This window comes from Anabrus simplex, chromosome 12 (assembly GCF_040414725.1).
Source record: "Anabrus simplex isolate iqAnaSimp1 chromosome 12, ASM4041472v1, whole genome shotgun sequence".
NCBI lineage: Eukaryota > Metazoa > Arthropoda > Insecta > Orthoptera > Tettigoniidae > Anabrus > Anabrus simplex.
The window spans coordinates 62,556,778-62,570,343 of NC_090276.1; the positions used below are offsets into that span (position 1 = coordinate 62,556,778).

Below are 13,566 nucleotides of genomic sequence, written 5' to 3' on the forward strand. Positions count from 1 at the left end.
TTTAAAAAGAGGTAGTACATAAAATTTAACAAAATTTGAAAAACAGATCGGGTAACAATTTTAGACTAATCTTCTACCAGAACATCCATGACAATAGAATGGTTCTAAGTAGCAGCATCAAGTTTAAAGATGAACCTTACTGATGCATAAAATGTCTCCACAGAGCTTCCTTGAAAGTGCGAATAGCGCTTAACCCTCTGATACTTTCGGGAAGGACGTTCCACTCCCGGCAGGCAATTACCGTGAATGATTTATCGTAGATGGCAGATCTATGGGTAGGTAAAGCAAGGATGGAATTATTAGTAGATGTGGTGTTAAGACTGTGATAAGAAGATAGGTATTTGAAATATGAAGTAAGGTAAAATGGCTGTGAAGAATGAAGGATTTTATGAAGAAGGCATAGGGTATGAACAGTGCGACGGATTTCTAGTCGGGGCCAAGATAGGTGGTTATATGAAGGAGTTACATGGTCATAGTACCGTAGGTTACAGACGTATCTCACACATGCATTTTTACCACGTTGTAATGTGCTCAATAACTTGCACCCAGCATCTCTATAAATCACGTCACAATAGTCAAAATGAGGGAGAACTACAGTAGAGCTTCTACCAACAATTTTTTAGTTTTACAGGAAACAAGCATTTATACCCGCGCAGCATGTGCAATGCAGAGAATGTTTTTTGAGTGATGTTCGTAATATGCGTTTTCCATGACATGCCATCATCAAAAGTAACGCCTAGGACTTTTACTGGTGACGTGAATGATATGTTAGTATTATATAACCTTATAGATGGAATCTCTTGTTGATTGACCTTTGCGAGTAGTTTCGGGTATCCAAGGATGATGGCTTGCGTTTTAGGTGGGTTTAATGTAAGATCACATCTCAAGGACTAAGAAGAAAACGATGTCAGATCCTGATTGATTTTGTCAATGGCCGAAAATATTCGATCTGGAGATGTATGGAGGTACATTTGTACATCAGCGTAGATATGGTATTTGCAGTGCGTTAGGTTTTGGGAGACATCATTAATGTAAATAGAAAAAAGAAGGGGTCCTAACACCGAACCTTGGGGCACACCACACTGCACGGACCGCCAAGTTGATTTGTTTAACCTATCTGTAACACACTGCCGACGGCCATGCAGGTAGGAATGCACGCAAAGGAGGGCACTGTCCGAGAAATGGAGGGAATACAATTTCGAGAGCAAAATGTCAATGTCAACAGAGTCAAAAGCTTTGCTCAAGTCTAGTAGTATTAAAACGGTCACTTCTTTGTTGTCCATTGCTTCTCGAATGTCTTCTGTGACTTTCAGTAGTGCCGTTGTAGTACTGTGTGCTTGACGAAAACCAGATTGTAGTGGATCAAGTAAGTTGTAAGTCGTCATGTAGTCTGTTATTTGTCTATGGGCGAAGAACTCTAGCGCTTTGGATAAAGCAGAAAGTATGCAGATGGCTCTATAGTCAGATGGTTCAGAAGGGGAAGCTACTTTTTTTAGAGGACGTATAATGCCCGCTTTCCATGTTTCGGGAAATGTGCTGTCTACAACGGAAGAGTTAATTATGTTAACTAGTGCGGGTAACATCACGTCCAGAATAACTTTTATAATCTCTATTCCCATATTGTCATTTCCTTTCGCCGTTGATGTTATCCGATTTATAGCAAACCTGACTTGTGAGTGGGTTGCTGGACGGAAGTAGAAGTTTTCTCTATATGTTTGCGACTTTTCATAATTCCCGTCAAGAGCTTCCTGTTTCAGGGCTACATTTAATGTGAAGTAGTTTCCCTATGTGCATCAATACGGCACAAGGGCAATCGCTTAAGGTTGTAGGACTCGATCTTTGGAAACCCCGCTTCTCCCATTGTCAACTGTGCGTGGGTTGTTTAAGAGTTGGAAAAGCAAACACACTACACATCTTAGCTCCAAATGGAAGGATACTTCATATAGTTTATAAAGAAGCTCTATAAGAAAATATATAGTTTTAAAGTTATTTGTACCATCCACTAACCCGGAACCTTAAGCATTGAAAGTAGTAATATAATTAATGTAATTTATATAAAAACTATGTGTGTTAATAAGCAAAAGCAAAGCAAAGCAAAGCAAAGCAAAGCAAAGCAAAGTCACCTCCACACGGGCCATGAAGGCCCTTGGAGGAGTGGGAGGTAAAGGCTTCCACCATTGTTAACCTCGGCACGTGATGGGGTAGAGTGGTAAGCTCTACGCCCGGCCGCCTTTGCCCCCAGGAATTAACCTGGTACTCATTTTTGGTGTAGGCTGAGTGAACCTCAGGGCCATATGCACCTCCGGAAGTGGAAATCTCGTTTCTTAAATTTTACGACTTCCTGACGGGGATTCGAACCCACGTCCTTCCGGGTGATCCGAGCACGCCCCTATGTGTGTTAATAAGTAATGTTTAATTTGCTTTTACATAAATGGTTTAAAAACATCTAACGGTTGAATTAATAGACGTGGGCGAAGCTGCAGGTACGTGCGAGTAAGTTGGAGTAATCACTGTAAATCCAGTTAAATTACAATTTTATAGAAACTTCACAGATTAACATTTGCAAATGAAGGGCTTGAAATAGTCTGGACTCAGCGGACTTTTGTTCGGCTCCATAGCTAAATGATTAGCGTGCTGGCCTTTGGTCACAGGGGTCCAAGTTTCGACTCCCGGGCGGGTTAGGGAATTTTAACCATCATTGGTTAATTTCACTGGCACGGGGGCTGGGTGTATATGTTGTCTTCATCGTCTTCCCCCTGTGGGTGGGGGCGGTAGAATAACACCCACGGTATCCCCTGCCTGTCGTAAGAGGCGACTAAAAGGGACTTCAGGGGCTTTGAACTTTGGAGCGTGGGTTGGCGACCACGGGGCCTTCAGCTGAGTCCTGGCATTGCATCCACTTACTTGTGCCAGGCTCCTCACTTTCATCTCTCCTATCGGACCTCCCTTGGTCAACTCTTGTTCTTTTCTGACCCCGATGCTATTAGGTTTGCGAGGGCTAGGGAGTCTTTCATTTTCACGCCCTTCGTGGCCCTTGTCTTCCTTTGGCCGATATCTTCATTTTTCGAAGTGTCGGACCCCTTCCATTTTTTCTCTCTGATTAGTGTTATATAGAGGATGGTTGCCTAGTTGTACTTCCTCTTAAAACAATAATCACCACCAGCACCACCTCTTCATCGTCATTTTATCCTCATCAGATCACAGGTCGCCTATGGGAGTCAAATCGAATGACCTGCACTTGGCGACCCGAACTTGTCCTCGGACACTCCTGGCCCTAAAAGCCACACGCCATTTCATTTCGTTTGAGCGGACTTGCAATGTGTTTGTCTGGAAGGATGTGCAAGGTATTTAGATCGTAAACAGCGCTGTATCGGTTTCATAATTTTCATATGACAAAAAGACTGTCAGATATCGATGTCCAATTTTTCACAAGAACACGCTCATTCATTAGCACTTGAGACATCACTTTCTCTGTGTTCTGGTGTACAAGTTTGTCTTGAAACCAAGCTTTGATAAAAGAAGTAGTTGAGAATTTGCTATCGAATAAGGAGAACAGGTCTTTCAACTTATTTATTGGTAGGAACCCATGAAAAACCTGTTCAAGAATGTAGCGGGATGATGGCACCTTCCTCTAGATCACTTTTGGACAAAAACACACACTACTTCTTTCTCGTTAATGCACTAGAAGTACACTTCGTATGGTCCACCGTCTAAGACAGAAGGTTCCCGTACTTAACCCCACATCACCTTATTTTTATTGGTATCGTGCATCCAGTTTCGCTTCTGTACCACTTTCTTTAAGTCGTACATTAAGCTCTGAGTCATTTTACGAGCTGTGTTTGGCTTGTCGGTAATCTTACTCATCCTAATTAATGTGACCCACTGATACGGAACATACACAGCTTCGTTCTTCTTTCTTTTTATTTCAATCAGGGCATGCATGGAGTCCCCTTTTATTTTTATCACTGGTAACTGCAGAGTGGTTAAATAGGTTTGTGACTTGCAAACAATAAACTGTTCCCTGTACAAACATGGTAACTACAGTTACGGTTTTAATTGTGCTACCATTCTTCTAGGAGAAACATCGCAACATGAGTTGCGGTTCTTTTAATCCGCGAATGAGTTCCTCACATGGCACGATATTCGTAAGATGTCTATTGCTGCTAAGATTTGTGCGCTGGAGATATGATTTTTTATACAGGGAAAAACTATTGAAGTAATGGTTTTGACGATGATTGTAATTAATTTTGGCTGTTTTTGGATTTGCGATGTTAATGCTTGGAGCCGTCGATATGTATTGAACTTTTCAGTGCAAGAACGACCACTTGCTAGTTTAATAGTTTATGTTGCATGTCCGTCGCTCCCTTCTCGATCCGCCAGCCAGCTACACGCGTGCCAGTGTGTTATTCTTCGAGCCTCGACGCGCAGCTGTCAGTGCGCGTGCCTGGAACGTCGTGTGTGCTATAAAAAGGAGCTCCTAGTCTGTCCAGACACCCCACTGACCCCGGTGTCCAGCTCCAGAATACACCCTACGTCGAGCACGGAGGCTACTCCTCTTGAAAATGTGCTTCGGCCAGGTGGACTGAATTTCTGGCAGTAAGAGGTCTCACCTCGGATCACCGCTCCTCTGGTCTATTCCGCTGTCCATGCCCAGTCTTACCATTATATGCCACTATCATTCCCTAGCTAATGCGAGCTCCCATTATCAACTTAGTTTTGCTAAGTAGGAACTCTTCAGTCATTGAACTTACGTTAATGAACTCAGACACTTCAACAAGGAAGGACTCTCTGAGATATTTACATCAGTGCTTCTGATGGTTTTCGACTATCAAGAACTTTTCATGTCACAAGGACTATCTTTCCGAAATAGTAGTGAACGTGAATACTCCAACGTGTATATAGTGTACAAAGACAGACTCTTTCTCCAAATTCATAGTTCATTTTGCTTCGAGATAACTTTCAGTTTTGTTAGTGTAAATATTGTAATTTTACATGTGAAGTAAATAAAGAAGTTGTGTTTTTGTAAACCCAACCTTGTTTACAACAGTTTAGAAATCGGAAATAACTTTCAGAGATATCTTTGGTAAATTTCTATGGTTAGCGATCGTTAAGAATAATGTAAATGTATCATCATTGGAGGAATCTGATTGGAGCAGTTCTGGCGTCAATTTGTGCATGCAAGTTCAGAATGCTAATAAAATGACCAACACAATAACGAAGATAAATATTTTATTTGCAGGTTACAAGTCACATCGGAGACATGACCGCATCCCCAACACGTGGGTTGGAAAGCTGTCTTCAAGCCCGACGTGATGGTACTACAACGGTACCACCCTCAGGGACAAAGTGCGGATGGGGGGATAGTACCTCTTGGGGATCATTGTAAGTACCTAGGTGTTCGTAAGGCGTTGACCTTCACGACCACTAAATGACATTTTAATAATTTTTGGTATATTAGGTCGTGTAATGCTTATAATAGGTTAACGTAAGAAATTTCATTTTTTTTCCCGTATTGAACTGAGATTACAATGAATAAATTTTTTAATGTCCACCTTTTCAATACAATAATACATACATTTTAACGATCTTCTATTTTCACGCAACATTGACTTGTAACGGGCTTGAATAGGTGGACATTAAAATGTTTATTCATTGTAATGCTTATAATATGCCGACGTGTTTGGAACCTGCAACCAGGTTCGTCTTCAGAGCAATAAGAAAGATTTTATTGGCAACCAGGCACAAGGTAGAAAGACCCTGTTAGAAATATAGTTCATTCCAGGGCCTCCAGAATCAAGCTGAAGAACGTTGACGAGTTAACTATGGAGCCGTCACTTTTGTTAAAATTATTCTAGTGTTTAGCAATTTGTATCGCCTCACCAATGATTCTAGGTATAAAATGTTTCCCTTTATAATTATCAGAAGTTGCATCAAAAATAAGTTGGTTATAATTGGGGCTCGGATGTTTATGACATATCATTTTTCTTTGTAATTTTTTCCATAGAAAATACAAGTTAAGCACGGGTCATTAAAAGTCATATTTTGGATTTTAAAAGTTTTTATCATTTTTCCGTAATTTTTCATATTATGGTCATATTTCCCGGTGAATTTTCGCATACCTGCTTGCAGTCGTCTCATCGACAAATTTTTCTTCTACTTGTTGTCTGTAGTTTTTTTACAATTATCTTTTTTAGAAATATCTTTAAGTGAATTAGGAGGGCAAGCTGTATAGGAAGAGATGGATGCGTAGAAAGCGACAGAAAGGTGAGTCTCAACTGAACTCCAAAAATATGACTTATTTCAAATATGCCCCAATATCATCCTGCGATGTTGAGCGGTCTCTTTCCTCTTACAAGGCAATGTGGCGTAAAAATAGAAGATCATTCCTATTTAAAAACTTTAAACTGTATGCAATTTGCTATTGTAATCGTTTCTCATAACCCATCAAAATGTGGTATTTATTTCGATCTGTGCCGAGTCGAGAGTTACCTCTGGTTTGAGTAAATAAATTCAAAGTACTGTATAATAATAACAATTAATATTATTAGTTATTTATTATGATTGAATGTGCTAGATTTTAAAAATATATTTTCAATATACAGTAGAGTCTCGATTATCCGACTTAAACGGGACCTGGAGTACGTCGGATCACCGAAAATGTCGGATAATACGGAATAACTTTGAGAATGAACTAAAACAAACAGGAAGGCTATACTGTATTATGTACTATGTTTTACGGGACTCTATTTATTGACTTATTAATTCAATTGTACAGTAGATGCAGTACTCTTTTCTTACTACGCCTGTAGCCAGATGCAGACGTCTTGGCTTGGGCTGCAAGAGTTTTGATGTCAGCATCTTGAAATTCAGCCCAGTCTCATCACAATTAAAAATCTGATCACCGGATAATCCTTCAGCAAGAATTATTTCTTGAAATTGTCTTTTAAATTTCACAACCTCATCGGATTTAGCTGACAGTTTTTCTCCACAGATATTAAGCTGCCCAATGCCGCACAGTTTTTTCCACCGATCAAGCCACCCAGCACTGGCAGTAAAATTAGGGTCCCTTTATTAAACTCCTTCTGGATATACACCGCCATTTCTTGCAGAATGGGGCCAGATATTGACAAGTCCTTTTCCTGGTTTTTAGTGAACCAAAGAAATAGTGCTTCACTTACTTTTTCGTACTCACATTTTTCATTGTTTTTTTCTAATTTTCAGTGCATGACTTTTTGCTCTGGTAGAGCACCACTTTTCAATTTATTCCCTCGTATGTCTCCAGTCTCCCACTGTAACACGTCCAACAGCATCATCTGAAGCCATTTTTGGAGAGTTTCCTCTTTTTCCAGTCTCTTTAACCCACTCTACTTGTCTTCCACAGAAACAATCACTTTCTTACGTTTACTTGCCATACTCACAGAGGATATGAAAACTATAACATCCGCACCCAACCAATACAACATTGAACAATCCTACCGCATGACTGCCAGTGCTTGTCCCACAGTCGCACCCTCCACACCTCGTGTCCCAGAATTGCATCCACCTAAAGTTCAAATTAAGACTACCAGTGTCGGATAACACGGAGTGTCGGATAAGCGAAGGTCGGTTGAGCGAGACTCTACTGTAATGTTAATTAAAACAGCGGGAAGATTTCGAAGATTTACAAAATGTTACCAAAAAATTATGGTCATATTTATTGTCATATTTTAATACCTTTTTAGGTGATATTTCTAACATTTTTAGTTCAGAAATATCCGGTCCCTAGTCATTATGTATGCCATATTCTGCCACAGCAGACTTCCCTGCCTGCGATGTTCCTTAACTCTCGTTGCTAACTTCCGACATGTTTGGCCAAATTAAACCGATCCTTTTTTTTTTCAGAACTTGTTTTACGTCGCACCGACACCGATAGGTCTTATGGCGATGGGATAAGAAAGCGCTAGGAGTGGGAAGGAAGCGGCCGTGGCTTTAATAAAAGGTACAGTCCCAGCATTTGCCTGATGTGAAAATGGAAAACCGCGGAAAACCATCTTCAGGGCTGCCGACAGTGGGGTTCGAGCCCACTATCTCCCGGATGCAAGCTCACAGCTGCCCGCCTCTAATCGCACGGCCAACTCGCCCGGTATAAACCTATCCACAGGAGAAAAGAATAATATATATTCCAGCACAGTTTAAACCAACGGGATCTTTAACAGATCGCAACAATTGTCTATGATGGTATTATACTTAAAAATGGTCTGATTTTGTGCCTTTTGAGAATATTGCCAATCCTATCCGCGACAGACTGTACGTATGGCAAGAAGGCTAGACTCAAAGGAAATCACGTGACAATCTGCCGTTTGGTTTAGGATATAACACTTCGTTAATCTGTTTCCTTGAGTAGCCATAGCTCAAGAATTTTCTGGTTAGGAATTCACGTTCAGCGTTTAATTTATTCTCCTCACAAACTTCCCTTGTTCGCCTGATGAGGGTGTCAAGGACAGCACGCTTTTGGCAAGGATGGTGATGAGAGGAGCCATGAAGATAATATGATGTAAGGGAGGGTCTCCATGGGGTAATCATATTAACGAGGTTGTTAAGAAAGGCTACAGAGTACAAGTGGTTATGAAAGTATTTAGGGATTGTAGCAAGGATGGAAAGGAGAGGGCGTGCAGGTCTTTGGTAAGACCACAGTGTATGGGACCCGCACCAGGACTACTTGATACGAGAATTGGAAAAGATACGAAGGAAAGCAGCATGATTTGTTCTGGGTGGTTCTCGACAAAGGAGCAGCGTTACGAAAATGTTTCAATCTTCGGATGAGAAGACTTGGGAGTAAGGAGACAAGATGCTTGATTATGTGGTATGTTCCAAGCTGTCAGCGGAGAGACGACGTGGAATGACATTAGCCTGTAATTATTAAAGTGAACATTTAATGATTTGATTTTATGATTACTCAAAGTTGGCTGAACTTAGGAGCGGCTGCCTGGCCGAGGCGGTGAAGGCGTGCTCGATTCGCCCGGAAGGACGTGGGTTCGAATCCCCGTCAGGAAGGCGTAAAATTTAAGAAAGGCGATTTCCACTTCCGGAGGTGCATATGGCCCCGAGGTTCACTCAGCCTACACCAAAAAATGAGTACTAGGTTAATTCCTGGGAACAACCACTCTACCCCATCACGTGCCGCAGTTAACAATGGTGGAAGCCTTTACCTTCCACTCCTCCAAGGGCCTTCATGGCCTGTACGGAGGTGACTTTGTCTTTGTTTTTGACTTAGGCTGAACTAAGGGGCCTATCAATGTCTCATGATTATTATTATTATTATTATTATTTTTTTTTGCTAGTTGCTTTACGTCGCACCGACACAGATAGGTCTTATGGCGACGATGGGACAGGGAAGGGCTGGGAGTGAGAAGAATGCGGCCGTGACCTTAATTAAGGTACATTTGCCTGGTGTGAAAATGGGAAACCACGGAAAACCATTTTCAGGGCTGCCGACAGTGGGGTTCGAACCTGCTATCTCCCGAATAGTGGATACTGGCCACACTTAAGCGACTGCAGCTATCGAGCTCGGTGTCTCATTATTCACCGGCGGGTAATTCTGAAGAGAATAAAACAGCAGGGAAGCAAGTCGGTCCAGTAGAATGTTGTTTTAGTAAACTCTTTTAATATAGCCCATAAATAATAATAATAATAATAATAATAATAATAATAATAATAATAATAATAATAATTTTCTCTTTCTTGATCCGTTTACCCTCCAGGGTTGGTTTTTCGCCCGGACTCAGTGAGGGATCCCACCTCTACCGTCTCAATGGCAGTGGTTGGTTGGTGATTATTGTTTTTAAGAGGAAGTTTTTTTTTTGCTTCTTTACGTCGTACCGACACAGGTAGGTCTTATGGCGACGATGGGATAGGAAAGGCCTAGGAGTTGGAAGGAAACGGCCGTGGCCTTAATTAATGTACAGCCCCAACCAGCATTTGCCTGGTGTGAAAATGGAAAACCACGGAAAACCATCTTCAGGGCTGCCGACAGTAGGATTCGAACCCACTATCTCCCGGATGCAAGCTCACCACATCTAACCGCACGACCAACTCGCCCGGTTTTAAGAGGAAGTACAACTAGGCAGCCATCCTCTGTTGCCACTATTCGGACAGGAAAAAAAAATGAAGGGGTCCGGCACTTCGAAAAATGAAGGTGTCGGCCAAGACAAGGGCCACGAAGGGCCTGAAAATGAAATGACTCGCTAGGCCTCGTAAGCTAATACCGTTGGGGTCGGAAAAGAACAAGAGTTGACCAAGAGAGGTCGGATAGGATAGATGAAAGTGAGGAGCGTGGCACAAGTAAGCAGAATCAATGCAGCGACTCAGCTATCGGCTCCGTGGTCGCTAAGTCACGCTCCCATGTTGAGAGCCCCTGGGTCCCCTTTTTTAGTCGCATCTTGCGACAGGCAGAGAATACCGTGGGTGTTACTCTACCAGCTCAAGCCACAGGATGATCAACGGCAGTGTCCAGAAGGTGTGACTTTGAGTCGGGGCGATACGACTGGGGAGGAGGACCAGTACCTCGCCCAGGCGGCCTCACCTGCTATGCTGAACAGGGGCCTTGTAGGGAGATGGGAAGATTTGAAGGGATAGACAAGGAAGAGAGAGAGGGAAGCGGCCGTGGTCTTAAGTTAGGTACCATCCCAGCATTTGCCTGCAGGAGAAGTGGGAAACGGCGGATAACCACTTCGAGGATGGCCGAGGCGGCGATCGAATCCCCTCTACTCAGTTGACCTCCCGAGGCTGAGTGGACAACGTTCCAGCCCTCGTACCATCTTTCAAATTTCGTGACAGAACCAGGAATCGAACCCGGACCTCTGGGGGGTTGTCACAAATTTTGGACTTTCTAATGCTTGTAATAATTCTTTTTGTACAGACCATTTTGTTGGCTATTTCTTCCAAGAGTTTGATTTGTGCTTTTCATCTGTCAGGCTGTCTGAAACTATAGCTAAATTGTCTCCATATGCCATGCAATTAATATCAATACTTTTCTTTTTCTCCCCAGAATAATAATAATAATAATAATAATAATAATAATAATAATAATAATAATAATAATAATAATAATAATTTAAATTTTTCGTAATTAATATTATTATAATTGTCTTCTTTCTTTCTTTCTTTCTTTCTTTCTTTCTTTTTTTTTCTTTCGTTAACTCGTTTACATTCTAGGATTGGTTTTTCCCTCGGACTCAGAGAGGGATCCCATCTCTACCGCCTCAATGGCAGTGTCCTGAAGCCTGAGACTTTGGGTCTAGGATACAACTGGAGAGGAAAACCAGTACCTCGTCCAGGCGGCTTCACATTGTATGCTGAACAGGGGCCTTGTGGGGGTAAGGGAAGATTGGAAGGTATAGGCAAATAAGAGGGAAGGAAGCGGCCGTGGCCTTAAGTTAGATACCATCCCGTCATTTGCCTGGAGGAGAAGTGGGTACCTCGGAAAACCACTTCCAGGATAGCTGGGATGGGAATCGAACGCAGTTCTACCAAGTTGACCTCCCGTGGCTGAGCGGATCCGGTTCCAGCCCCACTTTTCAAATTTCGTGACAGAGCCGGGAATCGAACCCAAACCTCCGGGGGTGGCAGCTAATAACACTAACCACTACACTACAGAAGCGTACTCGAACAATAAGGGTTGTCAAAAATGTTGGAGATTTTTAAAGGTTTGTAATAATTCTGTTTTTCTACAGAGATTCTCAAATCTGTTTTTTTTTGTGGGTTATTTCTTCCAAAGAGATTGATTTTTGTTTCTACATCTGTCTGGCTGTCTGAAAGTATAGCTAAAGTGTCTCCAAAGGCCAGGCAATTAATTTCATCACCTTAGATTTTTCTCCCCGAGATTATTGGTGAAATTTCATGTTCTTTAGATTTTCATTATTATTATTATTATTATTATTATTATTATTATTATTATTATTACTGTCAGATGGTACAACCTGGTGATGAACAACGGAACTGCAGCTTAGAGTAAGCTTTGGACTGGGATAGGGTGTGATAAAAGTTTGGAATCCGAATTAAACTCCTGGTTCGGACAGTGGAAAAATGTGTTGAGTTTCGAGTTCACTCGCGCATGGGATGGAAAATGTTAATACAACATGTAGTGAATTAGAACCGAGATCTTGAATGTTAATAATAATGTTATTGTTTTTTCACCAACTACTGTTGTTGGTTTTCGGAAACGCCGAGGTGCCAGAATTTCGTCCCGCAGGAGTTCTTTTACGTACCAGTAAATCTATCGACATACGACTGACGTATTTGAACACCATCAAATACCATCGGACTCAGTCAGGACTGAACCTGCCAAGTTGGAGTCATAAGGCCAGCGCCTCAACCGTGTGAGCCACTCAGTCCGGTTTCTTGAATGTTTATACGTCACGAACGTACAGAAATTAAGTACTGGAAAAAATGTGGTCAAGTGCTGACAGGTCAGCAGTGCCTCAACCAATATGTGTGTAATTCCATCCTTGTCTAGGGGAGTGCTAACCGTCTCTCCTTTCATACAACACGTAGTTCAATCCTGCGCTGCAAGATATATATACTCAACGCAATGAGAGAACATCACATATGAGTGTTAACGTTCGGTGGATTATTGTGGTCAGATGTTCGATAAAATGATCAATTTAATGCATTCTTTGCATTAAATAAATTAATTTACACCAAACAGAATAACTTCCGGAATTCTTAGTAACGAATATTCTTTCAGGGGTATCCAATTTGGAGACCAAGAGCACGAAGTAGGAGTGTTGATTCATACAAGCTTACATGGAGGGGAGAAACAACAGTATTTGACGTAGCAAGGTTGGCTTAGGTCCGCCTCTGTGGTGTAGTGGTTAGTGTGATTAGCTGCCACCCCCGGAGGTCCGGGTTCGATTCCCGGCTTTGCCACGAAGTTTGAAAAGTGGTACGCTGGTTGGAAGGTAGTCCACTCAGCCACGAGCGGTCAGGTGAGTAGAGGGTGGTCGATTCCAATCTCAACCATCCTCGAAGTGCTTTTCTAATCCTTCTTCAGGCAAATGTTGGGATGGTACTAAGTTAAGGCCATGGCGGCTTCCTTCCCCCCTCCTTGTCTATCCCTTCCAATATTCCCAACCCCCACAAGACCCTTGTTCAGCATAACAGGTGAGACAGCCTGGGTGAGGTACTGGTCCTCCTCCCAGTTGTATCGCCGACCAGATGTTTCAAGCTCCAGGACACTGCCCTTGAGGCGGTAGAGGTGGGGTCCCTCCTTGAGTCCGAGGGAGGGAGGGAGAAAGCAACCCTGGTGGGTAAACTGATTAAATAATAATAATAATAATAATAATGACCGCCTCTGTGGTGTAGTGGTTAGCTTGATTAGCTGCCACCCCATGGCTATGCCACATAATTTGAAAAGTGATACGAGGGCTGGTGCGGGGTGCACTCAGCCTCGGAAGGTCGCCTGAGTAGAGGTGGGTTCGATTCCCGCCTCAGCCACCCTGGAAGAGGTTTTCCGTGGTTTCCCACTTCTTCTCCAGGCAAATGCCGGGATTGCATGACCGTTTCCTTCCCTCTTCCTTGTCTATCCCT

The 13,566-nt window shown here is 42.4% G+C and overlaps 1 non-coding gene across 1 annotated transcript; it reads right to left on the reverse strand.

The window, feature by feature from the left end:
* Window positions 1–12,420: 12,420 nt before the first annotated feature.
* On the reverse strand, window positions 12,421–12,527 carry LOC136884604 (U6atac minor spliceosomal RNA). The gene has a single exon (XR_010861391.1). It is a non-coding gene; the product is annotated as a U6atac minor spliceosomal RNA (small nuclear RNA).
* Window positions 12,528–13,566: the final 1,039 nt, after the last annotated feature.